Here is a 14,477-nt window from a genome sequence, read left to right as displayed (position 1 = left end):
TATTATATAAAATATGAACAAAACATATGTTGCTAATTTCATGGTTTAATTAAAAAACACCTAAAAAGCACACACATAAGTGGCAGGAGTGGTGACGCAAGCAGTAAGGCAGCTGTCTTGCCTGCTCTAGCCTAGGACAGACTGCTATTCGATCCCCCAGCATCCCATATGGTCCCCTGAGCCAGGAGCAATTTCTGAGTGCATAGCCAGGAGTAACCCCTGAGAGTCACTGTGTGTGGCTTTCCAAAACAAACAAACAAAACACACACACAATATTGGATGTTATTCTTGTCTTTATTTGGCCACTCCTAATTTTAAACCTAAGAATCTTTTGTTTTGTTTTGTTTTGTTTTTTGTTTTATGGGTCACACCCAGTGATGCTTGAGTCACTCCTGTCTATAAGCTTAGAAATTGTTTCTGGCTTCCCATGCCGGGGATCAAACTGATGGCTATCCTAGGTTAGCATGTGCAAGGCATGTGCCTTACCGCTTATGCCACTGCTCTGGCCCCCAAATTTAAAAATCTTATTGTGACCCCTGATCATCACCAAAAGTGATCTCTAAGTGAAGAGCTAGTAATAAACTATCAGCATTGCCATGTGGCCCCAAACAAAAAAATATAAAATTTTTTAATTTTATTTATTTAAAGAAAATGTACCACATAGTTGACATAATTGAACATAATACATTTGTTTCAGAATGACAGAAAGTGGTTATTAAAAATTAAAAATTAAAAAATAATAATATGGAAAAAGAAAGAAGAAAAAGTTCATTATCAATTATATTCATGAAAATTATTGTATCTCCAATAAAGTCATTAATACAATAGCAGAAGTTTGAGTAAGCTCTTTATTTTTAAAGAGAGGAGATAGAAAACTACACTAAAAATAGATGTGTGTGTTACAGTTGTTATTTGTATAGGAGCAGCAAAATATGGGAGAAATAGAAAGGAAAAAACCTTTGGCCTAAAAACAGGGAGACCTTATCTATGAAGTATTCTGGCATAAGGCGAACTCCAGCTTCAGGCATACTAGGTTGTCCAACCCCATAGTCATTCGCTGGGTACCAGTAAAAGCTCTTTACTATTACACAGTTGTTGCTGTCAGGTTTTTGTAGTTAGATTCCCTGGTTTCTGTACAGATCCTATGTAAAAATCTGAGTGAACGTGTAGTGTCTTGTGGTTTCATCTCACCATTAGATATCAATGCAGAGAATCCAGCCCTAAAAGTAGACTGTTGCTGTTGTTTAGTTGTCAGGGTGTCATAAGTACCCTCTTTGGAATAAGTCCATGCTATGGCAGTAGTAGGACCTTCCTTGGTAGAATTTTTATTCCTGGTGATGATGTAGAAAACAGTGGTTGTTTCCGCGGATGGTATCCATGGTTCAGGGGTGAATGGTCAATGTCTGATCTACTGAAGTCTAAGCCAAGTCACTGTGTCAAGTGTTCATGGTGGAAGGCCCCAATGCAGTATAAAATGTGTGTGTTTTATCTCTATTAGATAAGAACTTGTTTGCTTATGTTAACTTTTCCCATTTTAATGTGCCTATGCAAAAAGGAACAATGTCATAATGTATTACTGGTGCATGTGAGGGCTGAGGTAACAAGACCAACAATCCCATAATCTGTTTCTGACATGAACTCTAAACAGAGACTTAACTACTAGAATTCTTTACTAAACAATCCCAAAGATGGGGGAGATTACCAATACATAAGAAGATAATCAATAAAAAAAAATTTTAGGGGCCGTAGCTATAGCACCACCATAGGGTGTTTGCCTTGCACGCAGCTGCCCAGAAAGAAACTGGGTTCTATCACCGTCCCATATCATCCCCCAAGCCAGACTGAGTACATAGCCAGGAGTAACCCCTGAGTGTCATCAGGTGTGGTCCCAAAACAAAAAACAAAAATTGTATATGTTGACCAAAGAAGGAGGCAAGGTTGAATATTTAGCAAAGTAATCTACTGAATACTAGCACAAGGATTCACTGTTTCTGACTCACTTATTTTCAAAATTTCATTTAAAATTTTTCAAACCCAGATGTGCTCACACTTTTACTGATGAATCTGGGATTGATGTTGGTGGTGCTCAGGGAATCACGTGGTACTGAGAATTGAACAGAAGATAGACATATACATTGAATCATCTTCACTCCCACACTATCCCTCTAATACTGGAGTACTTTAATATAATTTATAACCCTGTTATTTTATAAGAGCAGGTGGCTGAAGAACAAAACGCAGAAAAATTTGAAGCCCTCAAGCTCCCCATCTGCAACCTGCTGTTCATACTTCTATTGACACAAACCACAATACTCAATCTCTCAATAAAACCAGTACTGAAGCAAAGAACTATTTTGTAATATTGATCCCTAGCAGTTGCAATAAAATCTAAAGTCACTGTTTATTATTCATTATAACTCACTGCTTGAAAAACATTTCAGACCATTATCTAACTGCTGAGACTGCTGTTGCTATTATTATAGAGTCAAATGCTTTTAGTATAAGACTCCATAATTGTACTTCAGGGGGAAATTCCACATAACTCCACCACTTCAAGTTTTAAAGAACAGGGCAGATTGGGGTGAAGTATTTTCTCTGAAGAAGTTGTTTTGCCAGAATTTTGGAATAGCTTGGGTGAACACATGCTCTTCTATCTGAACAATTTCTTTTGATTTCATCTCTTGCTTTATTGGCTCCTAACTCTCCTGAGGGTATTGAATTTGTATTGGCATAGTAAAAAAGCAATTTCACACTGTATAACACCAGTGGTAACCAGTGTAGTCTAAAAGAAATGCTCTTTTGAAGTATTTCTGTCTTCAGATTTTTGTATGCCTATGGCTTTATGTACAATTGCTTTGATTGACTTCTGAGAAAAACAATCTTAGTAGTTTCTAGATGTTATAAAATGTACTTTACAATTCAATAGTAGTAGCAGCAGAAGCATAAGTAGCAGCAGTAGTAGTAATAGCAGTAGTAATAGTAGTAGTAATAGTTGTTGTTATAATAGTGGTAATAGTAGTAGCAGCAGCAGCAAAACTGCAGGCAAGTACAATGCATGATGTGAAAAAGTTCATCAAAATACATCCATATTTCAAATATATATAAACAATTATGTATAGTCTTGATTACTTGACTTAAAAGAGATAAGTTATCATTAATATAGGGGCTTATCAAAAATCATGCTCTCTTGTGCATCTGATCTATAAGTATAATTTTTAAAATATGTTATTATTTTTGTAAGTTAAATGTCTTTTTCCCTGAAGAAAAAGAGAAAATAAACTTATTTTAATTAATCTTGGAAAGATTTTGTCATCTGTTGTTGTTTTCATTGAGGATGAGTCTGTCAGCAGATGATATTCAATGCCAGTGGTGAAGCAGAACTAATTATCAACAACTGTCTGACTGAATAGCCCTATGTACTGATGAACTACAACAAGATCTACATATGATAAATAAACTAAGTCAATGAATTAGTTAACCTTAATAGAATCTACCAAAAGTGTGCTAGCTTACTACCTTCAATGATTTATCTATGTACATATAAATTTGGGTGTGGGAAGGAAACCTCCCATGCATTTATGCTGCTGAAGTTCCCACTGGAAATTCTAGGTCAACCATGTCAGTAATCTACCTAATGCAAGAGCCACAGCATGCAGTGTTGCTTGGGCTGTCTAATACTTAAGATTTCCCAGCTTAATAGGGTGGTGCTAGAGACCTCCAGGGCTGCACCCAAGGATTTTTTTTTTGAGGTTGCCTCATGAAACCAGAGACTGAACGCAAGTAGGATGAATTGTAAGCATGCACCTTAACTGCTATATTATATTTTGGTCCCTGAGACATGAAATTTTAAAGACAAATGTGTGCCTATATACTATATGTATCATACATATTATGCTCCTTAACACGTTGAAATTCATACTATTTTTTAAAATATACTGGGAATATATAATAATGGGAATATATGGAATACACAATAATGGGGAATATATAGTAATAAATCTAATCATTTATAAATGTACCATTTCAGGGACAAAGAAAAAAATGTTCCTGGTTATTTTCTAAGAAATACGCAACTGGAAGGCCAGGGAGCAAAGAGTGGATGTACTCTGATTACAGCATGTACTCTAGGTCCAGTGGTAGAGGTATAGGATATGCTCTGAGTCCATTGGTAGAGGTAGGTTGACATGGTGGTGAGAAGGGCCTTGACTCATTTTATATCTAAAATTCAACTATGAAGGACTCTATAGATTACAATTGTTTCAATAAAATTTAAAAATAGAAATATGCATTTGATAATTTCTTAAGATGTAAATAAATTTATTTTACAAATAAGTTAGTTATTTGTAAAATAAAAAATTTGGTTCCACAAGTGAGTATCAGAAAAATATATCAATTTATTTTCATTTTATATCTATAATGCCTGATTATTTAGATAGAAGGCTGACAGTTGTTGAATCCTTTGCAAACTACCTTATCCTTTTTTCTCATTTTTAGTTAATTTTTATAAATACTTTATTGAAGCACCAGGGTTTTAAAATTGTCTTAATTGAATTGCAATCATGCAATGTTTCTTTACCAAATGTGTTCTTTATCAGTGCATGTTTCCTGCCATGAATGTCCCCAGTTTCCCTACCACCCTACCTGGTGATTTTTATTAAGCTATGTTAAGCTCATGGCACAGTCTAAGAAAACTGGGAGCCAATATTTCTATATTTAAGCTGAACTGTTGAACTGATATTTAGAAATATAAATGTTCTGATAATAAATAAATAAATGACTATGAATTGAGGACCCTGAAAATGAAAGACTGTTCTAGCTAGTAAAGTAGCTTTGAACTCTAAGGTCCAAGTGTTTTACAACATCATTAACAGAATAGCTTTGTCAAATTGCAAAAGGACTCAAGGAAATATTTTTTTCTAACATAAGGGGCAGGGAAAAATTTAGTAGATTAAAGAAGGCAATAGCAATTTGTTATTACTATTTTACATTTACTATCATGCTTACGAGGACATATCTCAATAAAAACATATTAAAAATATTCTGTAATTCAGACACATATTGAAATGAGAAATGAAAATATTTTGATCATGTCTCCATGAGAAAGTTCTGGAAGCAGAGAAGAAAAGTGGCATTTTTTATTTGAAGAATTCAATTTCTGGACAAATAAAAAAAAGAGGTTATCCATAGTAAAGATTTTTCTATCACAAGAAATTTACTTAACCCATATTTTTCTAACCTTTAAAACTGTAAAAACCAAAGCAAAAGAATGCAGATTAAAACCTGAAACACAAATGAACATAAAAATTAAAGAAATATAAAACACATTCCAATATAACTTTGAGCATTTGTAATAATAAGGAAAAATATAAATTCTTCAATTTGTCATCTTTGAAAAAGTAATTGAATTTTTAAACCTAAAATGATTTAACTATTTTTAGTTTTAATAATTTAAGATTTAATTTTGATTGTACTATTTTTAGTTTTATTACTTTCTGGTAGTAAAATGTTTTTCTACCCTTATTATTTTAGGCATGCTCTAAAATAATAACTCCATTGTATTTTAGAAACTGACTGGAAGGGCCTAAAATGAAGGTATAGAAGGTAGGGCACTGAGTCTGGCAGAGGTCCTGAGTATATTTGTCCCCCGAAGGAGAAATTTGAGCTGAGAGGCGAAGCCACTTTTCCATTAAGGGAACACAAAATTAGTCTGTCCAGAGACACAAAAATAGCAAGAACCCCACCATTGGCCTAGGGTTGGAGAACCCTGAGAAAAAGAGGGGTAAGGAGCCCCTCCATAAAAGATACATTTAAGCTTAGAGGCAAAGCTCTTCCACCGTTGAGGGAACACAGGTTTCTGCCCAGAGACACAAAAGCAACAGGAAACCCAGATCAGGGATCAGGATAAGGCTAGTAGTAGCCCTGAGTAACAGAGGGATGACTACCTACTCACACAGTGACAAAATTAAGCTAAGAGGTAAAGCCCCTAGTCCACTGAAGAAAAACGGATTTCTCCTGGTCAGAGACACAAAAGCATCAGGAACTTGCAGCTTGGACCTTGACTGGAAGAAGCCTTGAGAAACAGAGGGGTGAGTGTCCCATTCCCCATGGACAAATTTAAGCTGAGAGGAAAAGCACCTCTCACGCTGAGGGAACACAGGCTTCTCTTGCCCAGAAACACAAAAGAAGGAACCTTAGCAGAGCCAATACTGAAAGAAGCCTTGAGAAACAATGGGGTGAGTGTTCTCTCCTCCATTGTAGAAACACTGGTTTCCCCTGCCCAGAGATTCAACAACAGTAAGAATCTTAGCTAGGTCCGAAATTGGAATAAGACCTTGAAAAAAAGATGGGTGAGTGTTCTATTTCCCCAACAATAAATTTAAGCCGAGGCAAAGCCCCTCCTACACTGAGAAATTCAGGCATCTCCTGCTCAGAGACACAAAATCAATGGATACCTAACTCGGGCCTAAGATGGCAGAAGCCCTGAGAAACTGGTGGGGAGGGTTCTGAGAGCATACTACACTAAAGGAAAAATTTAAGCTGAGAGGCATACTCCCTCCTACAGTGAAAGAACATGGTTTTTTCCTGCCAACTACATAGAAACTATTATGGTGAGTGAAATGAGCCAGAGGGAGAGAGAAAGACATTGAATAGTCTCACTCATCTATGGAATATAAAAAATAATAAAGAGTACGGCAATAATATCCAAAAACAAAATAGAGCTTTATGCTGGGAGGTTCAGCTCATGACATGAAGCTTACAAAAAAGAGCAGTTAGAGTAGCTAGCACACTAACTACACGACAACTACTAAGAAAATGATTGTGAGAAAGAGAGACAGGCAGAGGGTTGTGGTGGGAAAGAAAATGGAAGAACATTGGTGAGAAGGATGTGTGAAAAATCAGAATAAAAATTTTTGTAAACATGTGTTTAAATAAAATATTAAATAAAAAAGGTAGGGCACGTGCCTTAATATGTCTAACAAACCTGAGAACCTTATCTAGCCCCCAAGCAAAGCTAGTAGTTATCTCTGAGCATAGAGCAAGTATGGACAAAAAAGTAAGATATAAAACTTATATTATGAGGGGAAAATATAAGAAAATAAAATAAAATAAAAAATAGTAAAGTATGTTTGAGAATTTCTAGTTTTTAATTACTGAAGAGGAATGAGCATGTATTAAAAAACAAAACGTGAGTAATTCTTCATAAATAAGTATGACTGAATAAGATAAATTTATAATCTGATTAAATATGTACATAACAAAAATTTCTCCTGTAAATATTACAATTTGTGATATATTATAGACAATAAGGTTTTCTTAATCAGAATATAAAATTGTGTAAAGTTATAGTTCAACAGAACAAAATTAGTATACTTCTAATATTGCAAACATAATTAACTTTGAGTTATGTGAATTAACAGTGCCTAACAAATTATCATTCAGCTCTGAAATTAAATTCTTTCATACCATTAGATTTGTTTGCTAAGCTCAAGTAGACAAAAGTTGTAGTTAATAAAGTAATAATGGTACTTTACTAAAAGTACCTAAGAGAATCACAGGCTTTCAACAACTAAATCAAAGAATTTCCATTATTAATTTATTTGTAGCAATCATATCCTTAACAGAACAAGGTTAAAAGAAAAGTTTCATACTCATATAATATGCTGTATATTTATTGAGGGTGTTATTTCATAATTATCTCTTTGTTTTTAATATAATTTTTATTTTTATTTTTTATTTTTAATATCTTTATTTAAACATCTTAAATATAAATATGATTGTGATTAGGTTTTAGTCATATAAAGAATACCCCCCTTCACCAGTGCAACATTCCCACCACCAATTTCCCAAATCTCCCTCTATCCCACCCCACCCCAACCTGTACTCTAGACAGGCTTGCAAGTTCCTTCATTCATTCACATGGTTAAGGTAGTTCTCAGTGTAGTTATTTTTATAACTGCACTCACCACACTTTGTGGTGAGCTTCTTGAAGTAAGCTGGAAGTTCCAGCCCTCATCTCATTTCTCTGAGGATTGTTGCAAAAGTGACTGTTATTTTTCTTAAAACCCATAAATGAGTGAGACTATTCTGCATCTATCTCTCTCACTCTGACTTATTTCACTCAGCATGATAGATTCCATGTACATCCATGTATAGGAAAATTTCATGACTTCATCTCTCCTGACAGCTGCATAATATTCCATTGTATATATATATACCACAGTTTCTTTAGCCATTCATCAGTTGAAGGGCATCTTGGTTGTTTTCAGAGTCTGGCTATTGTGAACAGTGCTGCAATAAATATAGGTGTGAGGAAGGGATTTTTGTATTGTATTTTTGTATTTTGTATTGTATTCTCCAAGGGTATATCCCAAAGCATGAAATAGCTGGGTCAAATGAAAGCTCAATTTCCAATTTTTGGAGTAATCTCCATATCGCTTTCCATAGAGGTTGGACTAGACGGCATTCCCACCAACAGTGGATAAGAGTTCCTTTCTCTCCACATCCCCACCAGCATTAATTGTTCTCATTCTTTGTGATGTGTGCCAATCTTTGTGGTGTGAGATAGTATCTCATCATTGTTTTGATTTGCATTTCCCAGATGATTAGTGATTAGGAGCATTTTTTTCATATACCTTTTGGCCATTTGTATTTTTTTTATCAAAGTGTCTGTTATTTCTTCTCCCCATTTGTTGATGGGATTAGATGTTTTTTTTCTTGTAAAGTTCTGTCAGTGCCCTGTATATTTTGGATATGAGCCCCTTATCTGATGGGTTATTGGGTGAACAATTTCTCCCGCACGGTGCCGCACGGTGGGTGGCTCTTGTATTCTGGGCACTATTTCTTTTGAGGTGCAGAAGCTTCTAAGCTTAATGTATTCCCATTGTTTATTTCTGCTCCCACTTGTCTGGAAAGTGCAATTTCCTCCCTGAAGATGGCTTTAGTCTCAATGTTATGGAGTTTTTTACCTATGTGTTGTTGTTATATATACCTTATGGTATCAAAATTGATATCAAGGTCTTTAATCCATTTGGGTTTTACCTTCCTACATGAAGTTAACTGGGGTTCTATGTTCGCTTTTTTGCAACTGGCTAATCAATTCTGCCAGCACATTTGTTAAAGAGGTTTTCCCTGCTCCACTTAGGATTTCTTACTCCTTTGTCAAAAATGAGGTGCTTGTATGTCTGAGGAAGATTTTCTGAGAACTCAAGCCTATTCCACTGATCTGAGGGTCTGTCTTTATTTCAAAACCATGCTGATTTGATAACTATTGCTTTGTAGTACAGTTTAAAGTTGGGGAATGTAATGCCTCCCATATTCCTTTTTCATAGGAGTGCATTAGCTATTTAAGGGTGTTTATTGTTCCAGATGAACTTCATAAGTGTTTGATCCACTTCTTTAAAGAATGTCATGGGTATTTAAAAAAAAAAATAAATAAAAAAAAAAAAAAAAAAAAAGGGGCCGGGCGGTGGCGCTGGAGGTAAGGTGCCTGCCTTACCTGCGCTAGCCTAGGAGACGGACCGTGGTTCGATCCCCCGGCGTCCCATATGGTCCCCCAAGCCAGGAGCGACTTCTGAGCGCATAGCCAGGAGTAACCACTGAGCGTTACCGGGTGTGGCCCAAAAACCAAAAAAAAAAAAAAAAAGAATGTCATGGGTATTTTTAAGCGGATCGCATTAAATCTGTATAATGATTTGGGGAGTATTGCCATTTTAATTATGTTAATCCTGCTAATCCATGAGCAGGGTATGTGCTTCCATTTCCACGTGTCCTCTCTTATTTCTTAGAGCAGAGTTTTATAGTTTTTTTTTGTATAGGTCTTTCACAACTTTGGTCAAGTTGACGCCAAGATATTTAAGTTTGTGTGGCATTAATGTGAATGGGATTGCCTTCCTAACGTCCATCTCTTCCCTATCATTATTGGTGTATAAAAAGGCCATTGATTTCTGTGTGCTAATTTTGTAGCCTGCCACCTTGCTATATGAGTCTATTGTTTCTAGAAACTTTTTGATAGTCTTTTCTAAGTAGAGTATCATGTCATCTGCAAACAGTGAAAGCTTGACTTCTTCCTTTCCTATCTCAATTCCCTTGTTATCTTTTTCTTGCCTAATCACTATAGCAAGTACTTCCAGTACTATGTTGAAGAAGAGTGGTGAGAGCGGATAGCCTTGTCTTGTACCAGAATGTAGAGGAAAGGCTTTTAGTTTTTCTCCATTGAGGATAATATTTGCCATTGGCTTGTGGTAAATGGCTTCAACTAGATTGAGAAAGGTTCCTTCCATTCCCAAATTGCTGAGAGTTTTGATCAAGAATGGGTGTTGGACCTTATCAAATGCTTTCTCTGCATCTATTGATATGATCATGTGATTTTTATTTTTCTTGTTGTTGATGTTGTGTATGATGTTGATAGATCTATGGATGTTAGACCATCCTTGCATTCCTGGGATGAAACCTACTTGGTCGTAGTGTATGATCTTCTTGATGATGCATTAGATGCTATTTGCCAGGATTTTGTTGAAGGTCTTTGCATCTGCATTCATCAGGGATATTGGTCTGTAATTTTCTTTTTTGGTAGCATCTCTGTCTGATTTAGGTATCAAGATGATGTTGGCTTCATAAAAGCTGTTTGGAAGTGTTCCCTTTTTTTAAATTTTATAGAAGAACCTGGCTAGTATTGGTAGTAGCTCCTCTTGAAAGATTTGAAAAAAATTTATTAGAAAATCCAACTGGGCCTGGGCTTTTCTTTTTAGGCAGATGTTTGGCTACAGTTTCAATTTCCTTAGTAGTGATGGGGGTGTTTAGATATGCTACATCCTCCTTCCTTAACCCTGGAAGATTATAAGTGTCTAAGAATTTATCCATTTCTTCTAGGTTCACATGTTTAGTAGCATAAAGTTTCTCAAAGTAGTCTCTGATTACCCTTTGGATCTCTGAAATATCTGTCGTGATCTCCCTCTTTTCATTTCTATTACAACTTATCAGGTTTCTCTCTCTTGCTTTGTGAATTTGCCAATAGTCTATCAATCTTTTTTATTTTTTCATAGAACCAACTTCTGCTTTCCTTGATTTTTCATATTGTTTTTTGGGTTTCCACTTCATTGAGTTATGTTTTCAGCTTTGTTATTTCCTCTGTCTCCCTATTTTTAGATCCTATTGTTGGTCATTTTTTAATTTTATGAGCTGCATCATTAAGTTATTCAGGTATGCCCCTTCTTCTTTCCTGGTATGTGCTAGCAAAGCTATAAATTTTTCTCTCAGTATTACTTTTGCTATGTCCTATAGAGTCTGACAGTTTATGTCTCCATTATCATTTGTTTCCAGGAAAATTTTGAATTCCTTTTTGATTTCATCTCGGACCCACTGGTGGTTCAGTAGCAGGCTGTTTAATTTCCAATTGTTAAAGTTTTTTCTGTGTGCCTTTGTAGTTCACATCTAATTTCAGAGCCTTGTGATCAGCAAAGATAGCCTGCAAGATTTCTATCCTCTTGATTTTATGAAGGTATGTTTTATGTGTCAGCATGTATTTTATCCTGGAGAATTACCGATGTACATTGGAGAAGAATGTGTATCCAGGTTTTTTGAGGTGGAGTGTCCTATATATATATGTACTGGTCCTCTTTCTTTCATTTCTCTTTTCAAGGCTAGTATGTTTTTGTTGGGTTTCATTCTGGTTGATCTATCAAGTGTTGATAGGGCCATGTTGAGGTCTCCCACAATTATTGTGTTATTATTGATGTCTTCTTTCAGATTTGTCAATAATTTTATTAGATAGTTTGCTGGTCCCTCATTGAGTGCATATATGTTTAATAGTCTGATTTCTTCTTGTAGTAAATATCTCTTGATTAGTACAAAGTGTCCATCTTTGTCCCTTACCACTTTTCTGAGTATAAAGTTGGTGTCATCAGATATTGATATGGCCACCTCAGCTTTTTAAGTGTGTTGTTTGATTGGATGATTTTCCTCTAGCCTTTGATTTTGAGTCTATGTTTGTTCTGACTATTCAGGTGTGTTTCTTGTAGGCAGCAGCAGGTTGGTTTCATCTTTGCCACTCTGTGTCTTTTAATTGGTGAATTTATTTCGTTGACATTGAGGGAGATGATTGTCATAGGATTTAATGTCATCATTGTAGATAAGTTTGCTGTGTTTGTTGGTCTCTCTTGTCTTAGAGTAGACCTGTCAGTTTTTCCTTTAAGGCTGGTTTTTCATCTGTGAAGTTTCTGAGTTGTTGTTTATCCATGAAGCTATGTATCCTTCCTTCAAACCTGAATGTTAGTCAGGCTGGGTGCAGTACTCTTGGTGAGGCATCCATTTCATTCAGTCTTGTCACAACATCCCACCGCTGTCTTCTGGCATTGAGAGTTTCTTGTGACATATCTGCTGTGAGTCTTAAGGATGCTCCTTTGAATGTAATTTCTCTTTCTTATCTTGCTGCTTTCAGTATTCTACCTCTATCTGTGTGATTTGTCATTGTAACAAGGATGTGTCTTGGGGTGTTTTTCTTCAGGTCTTTTTTAGCTGATACTCTTCAGACATGCAGGATTTGATTGCATGTAGTGTTTCACTCCGGGAGTATTTCTTTGATGATGTCTTTGACAGTTGATTATTCCTGGAGATCTCCTACCTGGGCCTCTGGGACTCCAATGATTCTTATGTTGTTTCTGTTGAGTTTATCAAAGACTTCTATTTTCATCTGTTCACATTCCTTGAGTACTTTTCCATTGCCTGTTCATTTGTCTCAGGTTCTTTTCCAATTTCTTCTGCTGTGTTGAGTTTTTCTGCATCTCATCTTCCAGCACGTTGATTCTGTCCTCAGCTGCTGTTAACCCTTTGGAGAGGCTATCCACTGAGTTCTTCAGTTGAGCTAGCATGTTGTTCAGATCTGTTACTTCAGTTTGGATTTTTCTGATTTCTGTCCTAGTGTTCTGTTCAAATCAATCTATGCTTTCTTATAGTTCTATGAACATCTTCCATATTTCTATTCTAAGCTCCTTATCCAAGAGGTTAATCAGATGGTTGGAATTTTTTGGGTCATGCGAGCTATCATCTCCATTCTCTGTGCATGGTCTTTGCCTGCGAGCTTTCTCCATTGTCAAGCTTATCGTGTGATTTTTTTCTGCGTGTTGTGGTGGGGGTTTTTGGTTAGAAAGAGTGCATGGCTACCAAGCAAAGCGGAGCAGCCATGGTCTTCTGGGGCCTCTAAGTGACAGTTTTTGTGGGTTCGCTTCCAAGGGCTCTGAGGAGAGCTTCAAGAATTCAGGAAAGACAGAGAAGCACAGGACAGAGTTCCCTTCAGCTCCTCAGGGTCCTCAGAAGAAGCACAGCAGGGTGGAGTCTCTGTAGGTAGAGCAATCAGCACTTCACCTGGCAACCCCTACAGCCAGCCAGTTCTAACTCAGTTGCTCTCTGGGCAGCTTCAGAATGCAGATTTTGAGGGATTCGCTTCCCAGGGCTCTGAGTAGAGCTTCAAGAATTCAGGAATGACAGAGATGCACAGGACAGAGTTCCCTTCAGGTCCTCAGAGTCCTCAGAAGAAGCACATCAGGGAGGAGTGTCGCAGGTAGAGCAATCAGCACTCTGCCTGGCAACCCCCACAGCCAGACAGTTTTTACTCACTCACTTTCTCCTCATCTCTTTATTTTAATAGATATTTTATGCTATGCTAATATATAAATAAATTTAATATTGTTTTAAATTCATAGGTATTTTCCATTAAAGTTATGCAAATGTCTCTGTTTTAAAAGAAGTAAAAGTCACCTTATATTGTTCTTCTCAGATAATTCACTCTACTTCAAAATATATTTAAAATTAGAAAACAAAAAATTTAAGTACAATTGTCAAGTATTTTTATATGAAGACGGGTATTTTTGCATATCTTAGTTTCTTTATGCAGACACTATACACATAACATTTCTGCGGATTAAAATTTAAATGCAATCAAAGCAAGAAGTCATTCTAATTTGTATAAAGAAACTTCAGTGATATATGTAGTTAAATTTTTCTGTTTGGTATCAACTGAACACAATAAATTCAAGGCTTGAAAGAACCTCAGGAATGGCATTAGTGGTGAATGAGAGGAAATTCAAATGATTTTATAAAAAAAAAAAAAGCAAAATTCTGACATCTTCCATTCATTTGAATGCTGACACAATTAAACTGCTTTGTTGTTGAAAATTATTCAAGTCCAAGATTCCAAGACCTTGTTATACTGAGTCAACACAATTTTTAAAACATGTTTTAGAATTATTTGAGATAGTTTTCTCATGTGCAGAAAGAAAAAAACTCTAAAATGAAAATTATTTAACGGAATGGGCATGTCCTGATTCTACCTTATACTAAAGCTTTCTGTGTGTTCTGATTATAAAATTCAACTGGAGAGATCTCATTAGAAGCTCTTAGCAGAAATTCTAATCTGTAGGACTGTATTGCTACTCTCAGTTACACACTCCAAATTATTCATAAGTTATTTCATCTATGGCACT

This window comes from Suncus etruscus, chromosome 4 (genome assembly GCF_024139225.1).
Source record: "Suncus etruscus isolate mSunEtr1 chromosome 4, mSunEtr1.pri.cur, whole genome shotgun sequence".
Taxonomy (NCBI): domain Eukaryota; kingdom Metazoa; phylum Chordata; class Mammalia; order Eulipotyphla; family Soricidae; genus Suncus; species Suncus etruscus.
Note: the sequence above shows the minus strand (reverse complement) of the source record.